This window comes from Panthera onca, chromosome A3 (assembly GCF_046562875.1).
Source record: "Panthera onca isolate mPanOnc1 chromosome A3, mPanOnc1 haplotype 2, whole genome shotgun sequence".
NCBI classification, from domain to species: Eukaryota; Metazoa; Chordata; class Mammalia; order Carnivora; family Felidae; genus Panthera; species Panthera onca.
The window spans coordinates 80104876-80120831 of NC_138341.1; the positions used below are offsets into that span (position 1 = coordinate 80104876).

Genomic DNA, 15956 nt, shown 5'->3' on the forward strand with positions numbered 1-15956 from the left:
TAACTTTTTATGTTGTGAGCTTCTTTGTTGCTTTCAACCCATTTGGTAATATATGCAAGACAAAGGAAAGTCTTACTCTCTTCAGTTTTCCCTCTGTAATAATGAGCATTGTGCATTTTCAGAAATGCTGTCTAGGAAGCGTTTTGTTCAGTAGACTTTGACTCAGGCAGAGTCAGGGATGACAATGTAATTTATGATCCAAATAAGAACATTTTGGAGAATGAAAGGGGATGCTCTGCAGATAGGAGCAGGGGAAACCGGAGAGAACCCCGCTCTTCTGGGCACACTGGGCTGTGTGACTGCTCTAATAAACATGAGTCTGCACAAATATAAATGAGATCAGGATTAGAAGACAGAATTTCAGGGGCTGAGGAACTTGTCAATAAAGAAAACAGACAGCAGAATGGGGTCAGTAGCAGACAAATCACTTGGATTCTTGTTCCTTTAAATCAAGCCAATGCTTCTGTCATTTTCCCATCCTCTTTCCAGCTGCTCCTCTATTTAGATTCTGCCTTTAATCTGAGGTCTAGCTCAACCTTTTTATAAGTGCTCCTTGACCACTCATGCTTTTGTTGACCTTCCTCTCTCTGAACTCCTAGCCCAGAACATGGATTAGCACTGGGTTCTTTTCTTTCTGGAGGAGTTTGCCATTTGTTTTGTGAGAATTCTCATCTTGGCTCTTCCAGTTTCTTGAGGATCAACTGAAGGTGGAGACCCTAGTCCATTCCTCCTCCATCTGAAAGGGCTTCCCGGCAACTGACAACACTTGCTGTGGGATTCACAGGCAGGGGGTGAGTAGGTAACTTTTGGGGATGACATATTGCCACTATTTGCCACAGCGCTAATCTAAGAGACTTGTTGAAATACATTTTTTCTTAGCTTTATATTCTTTCTCTATTTCACTTTCTTTAAAAATTAGGGTATACTTTCCTCTTGGGAGAAAGTTTGACTAGTTTTTTCCCCCCACACGGGATTGCTTAGATTTATTTATGTCTACTGGAAATTCCATAAAGACAACAACAAACACTTATTGAGCACCTACTCTATCCCATGGAAAAGGCTGATTAGGGTTGACAATATCAGTGAAGTTGGGCTGTATAACGTTATCTCATAATTTGGATCCTGTTACCAACTGACTGATTTGGGGGACTTGTCTGAGGTCAGATTGTCAGTGACAGTCCTGATTTGGCTATTTGAATCTTCTGAGAGGGATTAAGAGAGACATGCTTGTTTTCACTGAGCATTTCCTGGACATAATGCTGGAGATAAGCTCACTGGAGATAAACTGAACAATTTGTGACATCCACTTGCAGCCCCTTTTGCCTCTCTGTCCTGGGGGCTTTTGCCTTCACAAATGAAAACTCTGGGGCAGCCGCTAGGAGTTGGGAGAGAGAAGGGAAAGGTGTGGGGACAATGTGAGCACATGCCATGGGTGCTGTCCCCCATTCACAGTGACTGACATCAGACTCCTCCCAGAGGAGTTGCGGCTCCACTGAGGGCCTGGAAGATACAAGGCACCCTAGACAGTGTGCCATATTGACTGCTACAAGGGCAACATTATGGGTCAGTGGCTTCCTGGAGGAGATCTGTGGGACAGGTGTGGTGTGGGAGTGGTAAGAGGTCAGTGTGAAGTGCAAGGATAATGGTAGGAAGACCCATGGCCATGTATGACGCTAGTAGCATTCACCACAATGTTGTGGGTAAGGTGGCGGCTGCAGAACTGATACCCAGCCCCAAGTGAGGTCATAGGAACAACCTGCGCTTCAGCTGATGTGGCATTGCTGTCCCATGGCAAGTACTTGCATCCACCGGGGGCAGCTGGACACTTACCCCATAAAGGGCCAGACTTAGGTAGGCTAGACACTAGCTCCTTGAGGACAGGAAGTAAGCCCCAGTTACATTATTGAACAACCATGTTACAATGTCTAACCAATAGCACAGGGCACACAAATGCTTGACAAATATAATGTCATCAGATGACCAAGCATACTGGTACCTCTCCTGAACGCCTAAGGGATGAGGGATTAGTCTTCATCTCTTTCATTCAGTTCCATCTCATTCCAGAAGCATTTGTGCAGAGAATGAGGACTCAAAATTGGCAACTGAGCTTTAGTCTTTAACACAGATTCTAACTTTATTCAAGATTCTGTTAGTATAATTGTAAACTCAGTGTTCCTTTTTGTTTGTTTTTGTTTTAAAGGAATGAACAAGGCAGTATTTTGCTTTTAAACAGCCACCATCCTTCAATTGTCAATTACCCTCTTCAATAAAAGGATCTGACAAATCTTTGCTGTGCTATTATTTTGTTAGAAACAAAACACTTTCCTTATAAGAAATTAATCTTTTTCCTTGTGGTGTTTTTCAGTAAAAGCTTCTATCAAGGTACTAAATAAGGGACCATTTGTGACCCCTGCTGGAGACGTGGTAAGTTATCAGTCTCTACCCTTCTGTTCCAAACATAAGTATTTTCTCCTCCTAAAGAATCTTTCTCCTCTAAAGAATCACAAATTTAATTAATCCCATTAATTGGGGGCTTGGTTCTCTTGTTACCTGTGTTCTCACAATGTTTCAGTTGCCTTGGGAGAGAGGTGATAGACTCATGCAAATAACATGTAATATTTAGCCCTAAACCTTCAGATTTCACATATCATCTTCATTGTATGCATGCCATACATACATCAGGATGTATGTTTAAATTCCAGACTTCTAATTTTTATTATAATTTTCAACTGTTTTAAGTGGTATGTGTGCAGTGTAGAAAAAATTACATGTATGTAACAAGCAAAACAACAAACAACAATAATGAAAACAAAATAAAAAACAACCTCCATTTCTCCACTGGGATGATAGTTACCATTAGCAATTCAATGTGAATCTATCCCTATTTTACATGTAACCCAAATACATCAGGGCCAGTCTTGGGGCCAGTCGAAGAATGGTGTTTCACTGGAAAGAAACACGAATATTCCATGACAGCCTTGAAAAGTAAGGTAAATATCAAAGCCTCTTGACAAGAGAGGGCTGGGGAGCTAGACTGTAACACACTCTAAACCCCATTCCACTTTATCAGTCATCTTTTCTAAGTCCCACACAGTGTGGCAGTGACCCTGTCTCTCTTCTCCTCTCTCTGCCTCCTTCCTGCCTCCTCACACTCTCTTCTAAAAATCCAGACCTTCTCCTCTCTTCTTCCTCCTATCTTCTGGCTCTATTCTTCTACAACTGCCTTTTCTGATATAAACCAATTTTTCTGGCCTCTTCCTGTACTCCTGTTCTTTCATAACTAAATAGACATTTTAAAAAGTTCCAGCAATGCAAAAAAAGAATGTTCCTGGGGAGAAGGGAGAGAAGAGGCAGAAGGTGGGGAAGGACGTGAAAATGTGTACTTTAGTAGCTTTATAGTAATACATACATTAATATAAAACGTTTTCTATTAATCCACTTCGGCATTTTTGTCCAGTTACATTAAGATATTGAAACAGGGGTTCAGTAAGGGTGGCTTGCTCACAGTCACAGGTGGGAAGTAATGGAACCAGGCCACTGAAATACCACAGAGCACCCCAGTCCTGCTTCTGCCTCATTGCAGACTATTCCTGGCAGAGGGTGAAGGGAAGGGGATCAGATGAGTTTGGAATTCTGCCAGTATCAGTGTGAAGAGAACTGGTGGGGTGCTGAGTGGACACTAACACACACAGGGACAAGCTTCCTGCGGGGATGCTATCAAAGAGGAAGTGTAGGAGTCATCTTTTAGACAGGTGCTTGCAAAGGAGATAGGAGGGTTTTAGGTTTCTGAGACTGAAGTCTTTTCCTCAAGAAGTTTATAGGTAGAAGCATATTGTTTATCTCAGAGCTTTCCAGAAACTTCTGGAGAAGAATTCTTTTGACCTCCAGAGCTCACCATGACAGACTGCATATATAAAGGAAGTGCCTGCCTGGGTCAGGTCTAGGTAGGTGCAGAGATCACTGAGGATTCATTAGGCAAACAGGGCAGCCCCACCAGTGTGCAGGATGATGGTGGAATATCCAAGTGTGGCTGTCAATTCTCATAATGGTGAGAGTGAGTGAGTGAGTGAGTGAGTGTGTGTGTACATGTTCATCTAGCAGCATCTACAATTTCAAAGTGGAAGCAAACAAACAAGAATCACCATCATATCTGAGTAACTTGGAGATACTCTACAGGTAGTATGTGGATTTAAATGCCTGGTTATTGGGAATGGAAAGTTAAATTTGGAGTATGGAGTTGATGCAATCTAAGCCCTGCAGGTTCTCCCATGGCTTTGTGGCCTGCTTATCATAGTTTTGATCATCTATACGTTCCTAGAACTCATCTCACAGAACAATTTCAGTGCAGGCCAGACCATGAGCATGGCGAAAGATGGTGATGGCCTGTTAATAACTCTCACCTTTGGTACAGCAAGTGGATACTGGGTTTAGTTACTTCCTACTTTGTTGGGTTTGCCAAATACCTTTTAAAGCTTTTAACAAAATCCTTATGCTACCTCAACACAATGCTTTAGTGGAGACCCATTCATTTTCCACTGGCCTTGCTAGGCGTTTGATTATTATGAATGCAACTGGGGACTAAGTTGTGTGAGGTATAAATGTTACTTTGTTATTGTATAAAGACAAAATGGGAGTCACATAAATGTTTTCATGGTTTTGTTATAAATGCAACCTGTATTTCAAGAACCAAAATCTTAAATCTGGCTTTATGTTTCACTTAAACATCTTTTTCAAAAACTGAGACAAAATAGCAATATTTGAAGGTTAAAAATAGGTTTGTAATGGTTAAGAGTCTTATAATGGCACTTTGTAAACCAATTTTTTAATATATCAGAAAGCTAGATTGATTCTGAATATGTTACTATTAGTATTAGGATTTTCACCTCTCAAGAGACCACTGCTTTAGAGTTTATATGTGAAAGTGCTTTCATATCTAACATGTTGTAATCTTACAACATACTCTTCCTTGAACTGCTTTGGACCTTTAAGAATGAAGTCCAAGTTGAAAGAAGTGGTACCCAGAGACATGATGAATTAACCTCCCCAGAGTGACATTGGGCTAACTTGCTCTTTTCTAGTATGGAAAGGACTGTCTGGTGGCCTGGCATTTCTAGAACTGTCTGGTCTGCTTCTTAAAGATGGTCTTCTTTCACTCAGCACAACCTGTTGGCTGCAGATCTGGTCAGGATGGAACTGGCAAGTGCCAAGGGGCGTTGAATTACCACAAATGATTATGCTCCATGTAGAAACAACAGGCTAAGAGAGTCTCCTGAGAAAGGCTGTGCTATGAGATAACCAGCCCCACTTGAGAAGATTTGGAAAAATACAAACAAACAAAAAAAAACTTTCCAAGTGCATATCTGGACCAAACACCTGAATGACTGTAGGTAAATCCTTTACTAAATGAAACTACTCAAGCCTGGATATGAATGATAGCATATACTCCAAGGAGCATCCACTCTTGAATGGTTATACTTCTGAAGAAGCTATTTAAGATAAAAACCATTAAAGTCACAGGACAAAGGACTATTCCTTTGAGTTAAAAAGCTGCATCCTCTGGAGGGAGAATTCCACTTCCTCTGCCAACCAGGAGCTCTGCCGGCAGCTGTATTTGAGAAGAACATGCCTATCAACTCGTGATGCATGGCCTTTCTTCTGTTCTCCAAATAGAGAGTCTATTTTGTTGGTACTGATATCTGCCATTAACAAAACTTGGCTTAGTTTCAAAAATGTAGCTCCTCTATGGATTCTTGAACTTAACAAAGCAATGATTCTCTATTTTGTGTTAATAGTATGTTTGCCCAAATTTAATGGATCACCTTTTCATTTTTATGTAATTTTCTCCTTTCCTGCATTTCTGTTCAGGGCCTTCCAACTGAAATTAGTCACATCTTATGGTCCAGGTTGGTTGGGCACAACTAAACCTACATAAATCTCAGTTGGGTCCCCCACATGAGGTCTGAGAAAATATTTTAGGAGATAGGGTTGTGAGCCTTTGTACATCTGTGCTCAGTGACATTTAAATCAGCTGATAATTTCAATTTTGGAAATTACTGTTCATTAACATGAAACAAAAGCAATTACATTTTTGGATATCTCTACTTATGCTCATGATTTTCACAAATGTTTATGAAGAGTGGCATGATTTAAAAAATACCATAAAATTGGCCATATTAAAGAAATTTTGCATTTGCTTCTGGTGACAATAAAATTTTATTTATAAAGTATGATTACTTAACTAAGTTTTAGGACTATTATATCAATAAAAACCTCCTGCCAACCATTTGAGTTTTCACTGACTAAGACAGAAGTTTCAAATACATGATTACTTCAAACACAGATGACAAAGACCTGACAGGAAGTAGTTATCAATGTGAGTTATTGCTGTTTCTATATTAAAAAGATACCAATTCATCAATATGACTAAATTGGATATTTAGCTTAGGGATAGCATTAATGCAAGACTAAACAGAAAAAAAACAAACTATTCTTCCTTTTCTTCTGTTTTGCTATTAAGTGTAATATATGCTTTTGTGTGTGTGTGTGTATGTGTGTGTGTACACGGAGGGCAGAGTTTTTCCTGGCATTTAAAATTTACTTTAAATTTTTGTGGTTAAATTATCATAATGAATATTACTAATGTGTCTTGCACGATGTTTGGCGCTTAGTAGGCATTCAAGATTATTCTCAGAATGACTCTTATGTAAAAATTTTTTAGCTCTTGACTGCAAATAATATCTACAATACAGTTCATTTCTAATGTAAGAGAAACTTGATTTTGGAGCCTTGCCCCTCAAACCTGGTCCTGATTACTGCTTCAACTCCTGTTTATATAATTCCACACAAGTTTGGCAGGATTCAAGAGCACATACCAGGGTGTTGGCTTTTATGAATCTCCTGGGATGTGAATGTCAGGCTGACTGGATGAACTCTGGCCACAAATCCCAGACAAGCACAATGACTCTATTTATTCAGACTTGGCCGCCTGAATGCAGATCGACTCTGTGGGTAATAAATTTTCACAGGCCAAGAACTCCAGCATCAACCAAGCTGATCCTGAGAAGAAAAATGCACCCAGGGAAGTGGTGCTGGGCTGCACAAACCTCCTGTTTTTATTCCACGTCTGCATATCATTTAGCTAATTCATTTGGTCACTGATAGACATGCACTGCCAATGGCTTCAGAGGTTCTTTTCAAAAACTCTGCTTTCTGTTATGCAATTGTCATATTAAAAAAGGAACAAAGGAAAAAATGAACAGCACCCATTACAACTGGCAATCTGCTTTTAATATGACACCCCAAACTGATGTCAGTTATTTTACCCAGTGGCCTCTACAGTAAAAAGCAGAGAACTGAGTAGGAATGATTCTGTGCTTCCCCATAAGAAACCAAAGGCAACAAAAAGCAATGAGACCTGCAGTTCGGTGAGCAGAGCAATTTCACCTATAATCTTGACATCTTGATGCAAGGAGGCTTTAGACTTATTCCGAGAGGACTGGGATTCTTTTTGAGAGACACGATTAGTACTCCATGCATTAAAAATAAAAAAAGAATTGGCTTTTTAACTTGGAGATTTATGTTAACTACCTAGATATCTATTAAATTAATTGTGCTCTCCAAATATTGATTGGGGGATTAAAAGGTAACTTTTCTTCATTGTAAGAAGTAAATTATGCCAGTAGGAAAATTTCCCTTTACAGATTACATCCAATGATCAGTGCCTGTAAAATTAAAATTGTCAGTTTGAGTGGATAAACCATGCTCATTTAAAGAAAAAAATGCAGTTATATAATTAAAATGAAAAGGCTGCCTGATACGTGTGGATAATGTAATTACTGGAAGCTGCAGGCACATATGCAGCCATTCAATCTGGATCCTGCTTCTTTACTTTCCCTAAGCTTATATATTTGTCATCTCTGAAACACTGTCTGCCACTGACACTATCTCGGCTGCTCCTTGCTGAGAGTCTTAATCATATGTTCCTCTTCTTAAGCCTTAGCTATAATAATTTCATCTAGATATTTGGTGTGTCCAGCTTCCCAAGCTTACCCTGACTTGAGAGGCACAGCTCCGCTTTTTGCCAAATTGGGAGATATGGAATATAATTAATCTCTCCAAGTCTATTAAAAAAATTCCTTCAGTATTTAGTGACTTCAGGAATAATTTTGTCTTAAATCTTCTAATTTCTTTGTATTCTTACATGAAAACATTGGCCTTTGGAATTTTAAAACCAAGAGTTACAGAAAAGGGGATCAAACAAATTGCTACATGTATCAGTATCTTTCGCTTGTCCAGACAAGCAAGAAAACTGATTCTCATATCATTTGTCTTAGTCCCAGTTCAAACCTTATCAAGTATGAAAATTATAGGAGCAAACATGAAACTATGCTTCTATTTTAATTATATCTCCAAATTTTCTAGGTAAACTCTGTCACAATCTCAGCTCTAGAGGTTACAGTCAAAATTCTGCTATCCCTGAAAGGGAAGGCTATAAGAGAAACCCATTCTTTTGGTTTCAGAGGCTTCTGTTTGAGATAAATTTTGGATTGAAGTTAAGATATAGGAATAAGTAAGGGGAACCTGGGCTTGCTGGGTCCCTCCAACACAGCTATATCAACATCCAATCATTTTGAACACCTAGGAAATTGATCTGAGGATTAAGAGAACAATCTGCATAATTTGAGGGAGAGAACATGGCACTCTTCATGCTCACAGCCCGAGGCTTGAACTCATGACCCTGAGATCAGGACCTGAGCTGAGATCAAGAGTTGGACGCTTAACTGACTGAGCCACCCGGGTGTCTTGACCTCTTCTTAATATAGCATTCTCTCAGGAGCAGGAAGCATAACAAGCTTTCTTAACACACAAAAGGTAAAAACCTAGACAACATGACAAGATGGAGAAATTCTCCCTAAAAGAAAGATCAAGAAGAAACCAACCATAGCCATGGATTTTCTCAAAACATATATAAGCAATATATCTGAACAAGTCATAAGAATACTAGCCGGGCTTCAAAAAAGCATAGAAGATATCAAAGAAACCCTTGCTGCAGAGACAGATTCTGAAAATTTGTAACTTCAATATGGCTTGGTAGTAAGTACATTTAAGAAGTGGCTATAGATATTTCCATGGAGACTGGATGGACCTTTCCTCCTAAATAGGTAGATTGTTTTTGCAATAATCTACAGCCACCTTATGATCTTGGGTCTTATGTTTTTGTTCTTTTATGTCAATACCTTTGATTTTGCATAGAACTAATTTGAAAAATCATAGTGTTCAATACATGAAATAAAGGTAGAGCAAAAGTTATCTCTGATACGGGACAACAAAGAGCAGGAAATACTCTCAATTCAACTCAACATTGTACATTTATTCATGTATTCATTCAGCAAGTATTTAGCACCTCTGCTGTGCCAGAACAGTCCCTGCCCCCAGGAAACTTCCAGTCTAATTGGTAGAGAGAGATATTTTAAATTCTTTTTGAAAATATTTATTTATTTATTTATTTATTTATTTATTTATTGAGAAAGAGAGAGAGAGCATGAGCAGGGGGAGGGGCAGAGAGAAAGACACAAACAGAATCTGAAGCAGGTTCCAGGCTCTGAGCTGTCAGCACAGAGCCTGACATGAGGCTTGAACTCACAAACCGTAAGATCATGACCTGAGCTGAAGTCGGATGCTTAACCTGAGCCACTCAGGCGCCCCGAGACATATACTTTAAAAAGTAAGATAAAACATAAGTAAAATTATGATGAGACCTAAGAAAAAAGGTTAGGATGATTGTGAGAAGGACTAACTGGGGAGGGGGAGGGTGGTCCAATTTAGATAATGGGGAGGCCCCTGAGAAAGTGAAAGTTATGTTGCGGTTCATCAGATAAAAAAAAAAAATGAGGGAGGAGAGGCCTCTGGAGGCCCTGAGGCAGGTGAGCGTGGCTTGTTGGAGATGAAAGCAGGCTCATGTGGTTAACCTGCCATGAATGAGAACAGTGTGAAGTGAAGGGAAAGAAGAGGGGTGAAAACACACTGTGTAGGGTAGTGTTAGTCATGCCATGGGCTCTGGATTTTATCTCAAGTGAAATGGGAAATGTATTTAAGACTTTACAGCAGGTAATGAGTTGATCTGATTTATATTTTTCAAAGATTGCTGTGAGGAGGTTGTACTATAGAAAGGGAAGAATATAAATAGGCTAGTGTCTACTTGATTGGTTTAGACTAGCCAGGATGGAAGGAGGTGGAAAGACTAATATTTAATTTTGGAGGTTGAATTTATAGGCCTTAGAGACAAAATTAACATCTAAGTGAGGAACAGGGAGTTGTCGAGGATGAACCTGGTGTTTCTAGACTTGAATAACTGGGTGTATGGCAGGGCCGCTTTTAGAAATGGAAATAATCACAAGAAGAATATATTTGTGTGTGGGTGGATAAGGGATGGCAAAGACCAGAAGTCCAGTTTGGCACAAATTGAATTTGAAATGCTTGTGAGACATCCGAGTGGAAAAGTCAAGTAGGTCTGCAGTTCAGAAGAGGGTTTGAGGTAAGGATATAACTTTAGAAATTGTAAGCATATAAAAAATGAAGGTCATGGGGATGGATGAGATCATCCAGAGAGACAGAGAAAGAAAGGAAGTGTAGAACAGAAATCATGAATAAAGGCTGAAAGATTCTACTATTTAAAATTGGGCAGAGGAGGAGCAGTCAGCAAAGGAGCCTAAGGAAAAACAGTCAAAAGGGCAGGAAACAAACCAGGAGTTTAGTATTTGACACCTCAAGAAAAGTGGGGTTATCAATAGCTTTCAATGTGGTAAGTCTTCTGGTAAGACAAGACACTGAACAGAGCCCAGTATGTTTGGTTCTGTGGAGGTCACTGTGACCAAGTTGTGTAGTTCTGGTGGGGAGGTGGTGCAGAAAGGAGTCAAAAGAAGAAGGCCCCAAGGCCTATCAGGAATATAGAAAATGAAATTCTTTATTAGCCACATATTATCCAACATATATCCAACATATTACCAGTTCTGTGATGGAGGATATTAAGGGAGAAAACCTCTAAAATGCTATCACCAATGAACTGTTAATAAGTTATACACACACACACACACACACACACACACACACATACACAAAATATAATCCCTAGAAGAGCCACTAAAAAAGCAATACAAAGAGATACACTAAAAATACTATAAATAAATAAAGACAGACTCCTGGAGAATGTTCAAGAAACCTATAGGAAGTCAGTAAAAAGAAAACAGAAAGATGAAAACAGAAATAAAAGGAAAGTGACAGAAAAGGAAAAAATAAAGCGACAGACTTAAGCCATAATATATCAGTAATTACATTAAATGCAAATGTTCTAAATACATCAATTAAAAGACAGAGATTGGCAAAATAGATAAAAGATATGACAATAATACACTGTAAGAAACTCACTTCAAATACAACAACATAGGTGGGTTGAAGGTAAAAGAATGGAAAAAGTTATATTATGCAAACATTAATCAAAAGAATGCAGCAGTGGCTATATCAGTGTCAGATAAAGCAGACTTCTGAGCAAAGAAAAGAAAATTACTAGAGATAGAGTGGAACATTACCTAATGATAAAAGGTCAATCTACGAAGAAGACATAGCAATCCTAAATGTTATGAACCAAATAACAGAGCTGTAAAATATGTGAAGCAAAAACTGATAGAATGGGAAGGGGCAATAGACAAATCCACAATTATAGTTGGAGATGTCAACACTCCTCTCCCAACAACTGATAAAGCAATTAGAGAGAAAGTCAGCAAGGATCTAGAAGAACTCCACAAAAGCATCAACGAACAGGATCTAACTGACATTTATAGAACATTCCACCCAACCGCAGCAGCATACACATTCTTTCAAGTGCCCATAAAACATATACCAATGCAGACCATATCTTGGGCCATAGAAAATACTCAGTAAATTCACAGGAACTGAAATCATAGCAAATGTGTTCTTTGACCACAGTGGAACCAAACTGGAAATCAATAAAAGTAAGACTACAAGAAAGCTCCAAACATTTGGAAATAAAAACGACCCACTTCTAAACAATCCATGCATCAAAGGGGAAGTCTCACTGAACTGAAGTGTTCAATTACATGCAACATGGTTGAGTCTCACAAACATAATGCTGAGTGAAAGAAGCCAGAATGAAAATACAACATATCAAAATCTGTGGGAGGCAGCAACAACATGCTGAGAGGGAAATGTATAGTGTTAAATTCTCATATTATAAAAGAGGAAAAGTCTCAAATCAGTAATCTAAGCTCCCTCAAGAAACTAGAAAAAGAAGAGCACAATGAACTCAAAACAACAGAAGGAGGGAAATAATGAAGACAAGAAATCAATGAAACTGAAAACAGTAAAGTTGACAGCAAATATCAATAAAATGAAAAACTTGTTTTTTGAAAAGATCAATGACATTGAAAAACTTCTAGCAAGACTGACAAAGACAAAAATAAGAAAGTATCAAGAATAAAATGGGATATCACTATACACCCAGACATTAAAGGGACAATAAAAGAACTTTTTACATGTAAATGTGACAACTTAAATGACATGATAAACCAATTACTTAAAGAGCACATAGTGCCATAACCTACCCAATGTGAAGTAGTCCAAATAGCTCTTTAACTATTCAGAAAACAGAATTTTTAAGTGTTAAAAATCTCCAGGCCCATGTGGTTTCACTGGAGAAATCTGACAAACATTTAAAGAAAAATTAGCATTACTTTTATATAATCTCTTCAGGAAAAAAAAAAAAAAAAAAACAAGTACAGGGAACACTATTCAATTCATTTTATAAGCCAGTACTGTCCTTATTTCAAAACCAGACAAAGACAATACAAAAATAGACACCTTCAGAACACTGCTCATGACCCTGAAAGAGAAACATGGTGAGGATGAGGAGCAACTGCAATTCTCTTATACTCCTCATGGGAATGCCAACTGGTGAAACCACTTTGGAAGATGGTTTGGGATGATATATTCATCTTGTGCACGCACATACGGCATGGCCCTGCATTTCTACTCTTGGGTGTAGACCTAACAAAAATGTTCCCATATGCTCACCAAAAGACCTGTACAAGAATGTTAACAATAGCACTATTTTAATAGCCTCAAATATCTTCATGCCCATCAGTAGTAGAATGGGTAAGTAAATTAGGCTATATGCACATGAAGAAATATGAGTAATGAAGATGAACAAATTTCAAGTACATGCAACATGGATGAGTCTCACAAACATAATGCTGAGTGAAAGAAGCCAGAAACAACAGATTCCATTGTTACAACGGATACAACGGATACAACGAATCTGTATGATTCCGTTGATATAAATTTCAAAATGAAGCAAAATTACCCTCTGGGTATTAGAAAAACAGAGGAGTGCTTATTCTTCTGGAGGATGGTGACTGGACAGGGACATGGGAGACCTGAGAGGCTGGTCATGTCTGTATCTTGATCTGGGTGCTGACTACATGGGTTTGTGTGGTTTATGAATATTCATCACATTGTATTCTTAGATTATGTGTACTTTTCTCTATGTATGGTATATTCAATTGTAAGTTGACTAAAATGCAAAACACCAAAAGCTTAGTGGATCTGGTGATGTGAAGATAACAGGTAGAACACAAGTCCTGAGGAAGCAGCAGGCTTTGGGGATCTAACACTAATTCCCACTTTACAAATGGTGACCCTGGAGCAGAGAACAGTTTAGGGGCTGGGCTGAGGCTGCAAAGCTACTGAGTCACTAGCAGAGATTTGAACCCAGGGAGCAGGGCTGCTCAGTCCGGGCTTACTCACTAAACTAGCCTGTGTCTTCATTTTTGAGAACACAGAGGCAATGAGGATAAAGGAAGCATTAGATAGAGTACTCAAATGCATGTGAGTCTGAGGTGACTTTAGGAAGGGTAAACCAGCATAGCAAGTTGAAGCTCTTGTGGGTATCTCTTTGTCACAGCAAGGGACCAATATTCACAAGGACAACCAGATATCATGTAAGAGAAGGCTAAGGAGGTTAGTATACTGCATTTATTGAGGCAGGGAAATGTACCATACATTTTTGAAAGATTTTGGGTTAAGGGACAAACTCTGATTACATCTCACAAGAGCATTTATGTTAAATGTTTAATTATCTCCCAATGCCAGAGAAATGCAGTGTGTGTATGCATGTTGCATGTGTGCACAGGCTCTAGTCTTTAGGGGCACAGTCATATTTTGGTCTTGGAGGAAAATAATACCATATCATTAGTCTTCTCTAAAGCATGGAAATTATGATTTTGTGATTAGGGCAGGCTATAATTATAGGCCAAAGCAAGATAACTTAATATAATTAGTGTTAGAGCAATCACTTAAACTACCACATACAAAACTGCTGTCTGGAGTCTTAATTACACTACTGTATAAAAATCATTCATTCTGTCAGCCGTTTTCACTGCAAACGAGAAAAGGTGTACACACACAGGCACCAAATATAAGAATAAATGATCTAACCTATATATTCACAATATAATACTATCAATGGCTACAGATTAGAAAGGAGTAGCTAATAAAGCAAAATGATTCAACGAAAACTTTCTACTGCCTTACAGAATGTGTCTGGTATATCCTTGATAAATAATTTTTTTTAAATTGAGTTTCCAGTGGAAATATTTCCTGGAAATAACTCTGGAAAATTCTTTCCAAATTAAGAAAGCTTGCTGAATGCAATACTCTGTGAATCCCTTTCTAATATAAAGTATACATAATCTACACATCTGATACTACTTAATCCACAATGTACCTATCTGAAACTCTCGCTGGGAAAAAAAACATGATAAGATGAAATCATTAGGTAATAGTCACATAGATGAGGAACCAAAATTAGGAGTGAAGTCATTCTCAGTTCTGCCAAGATTGCCATGTTACAGATACCTGACTCTCCTGGTATGCACACTAGAAACAAGGTAGTCACTCTCTACAAAACCCAAACACTAGCAGCTCACCTTGGTCAATTAACCTTCCTTCACTTGGGGTTTTCTCCACTTGCCACTCTAGTTTCAATTCAAGTTCTACTTCACACCCAGGCCCCTCTTTGGTGCCTCACTTTCTTCTTCAAGGTGAACAAACTCTGTGACCTCACAGCCACATTCTGCTTAGATGCTCTTCCTGGAAATGTTCTTTTGAATTTTATTTCACCTCTGCACACTCTCTTTGTACATTATTTCCATTTGCATGGTTAGACAGCTGAATCACCTGTATAGCACACCATGACACCTTTATAAAAATTCACTATTTCAAGATCAATTGCACCCAGTCTTATATCACATGTAAAAATAACCTCTGAAAAAAACTCTCTGGATTGTTTTTATACCTACCACATTTGTCCAAATTTAACAAAATACCACACGGATAATAAGAAGAAGGAAACAGAAGTGTAGGAAAATCTATCTTTTGTGTTTTCAAGCTTACCTTAAAAAATACAAACATTTCCTGAAACGCAGAAGTGAAAGTAATGAATGTTACGTGGATATTTTTCCACCTTAACTGACTGATCAGAAGAGTATTTATAAACCCCTGACTGATGTCTCGAGCTGGTAAATCAACACCAGGGAAGAACATTTTAAGCACATTTATCATCTAAGACAAACAGCCTATTCAGAGCATGATTATTTTTTATTCATCATTGAAGTTCACCTCCACATTTGCTTCTTCTCAATGTTAATAATATCTGTATAAGGTTTCTCAATATTTAATATTACAGCTTGCCTATTGCATGCTGATGAGGTTAGGTCACAAGCTTGATCTCTAGAAGACCAATGAGCTTTGCCAAAAAAATAAAAGAAAAAGAAAATGACAAAAGGGCCTATTTTATACTGAAGTCTAATGCTAGTTAGCTTCATTGTAAGTACCCATTGTTGGTTTCAATGACATAAAAATCACAGTATCACAGTTTTAAGGGA

At 38.4% G+C, this 15956-nt stretch overlaps 1 protein-coding gene across 4 annotated transcripts in view; it reads right to left on the reverse strand.

Moving 5' to 3' along the window:
• The window catches only part of AFF3 (ALF transcription elongation factor 3), a 571024-nt gene that overhangs the window by 105478 nt on the left and 449590 nt on the right, over positions 1–15956 (reverse strand). The gene's annotated exons all lie outside the window — the stretch shown is intronic.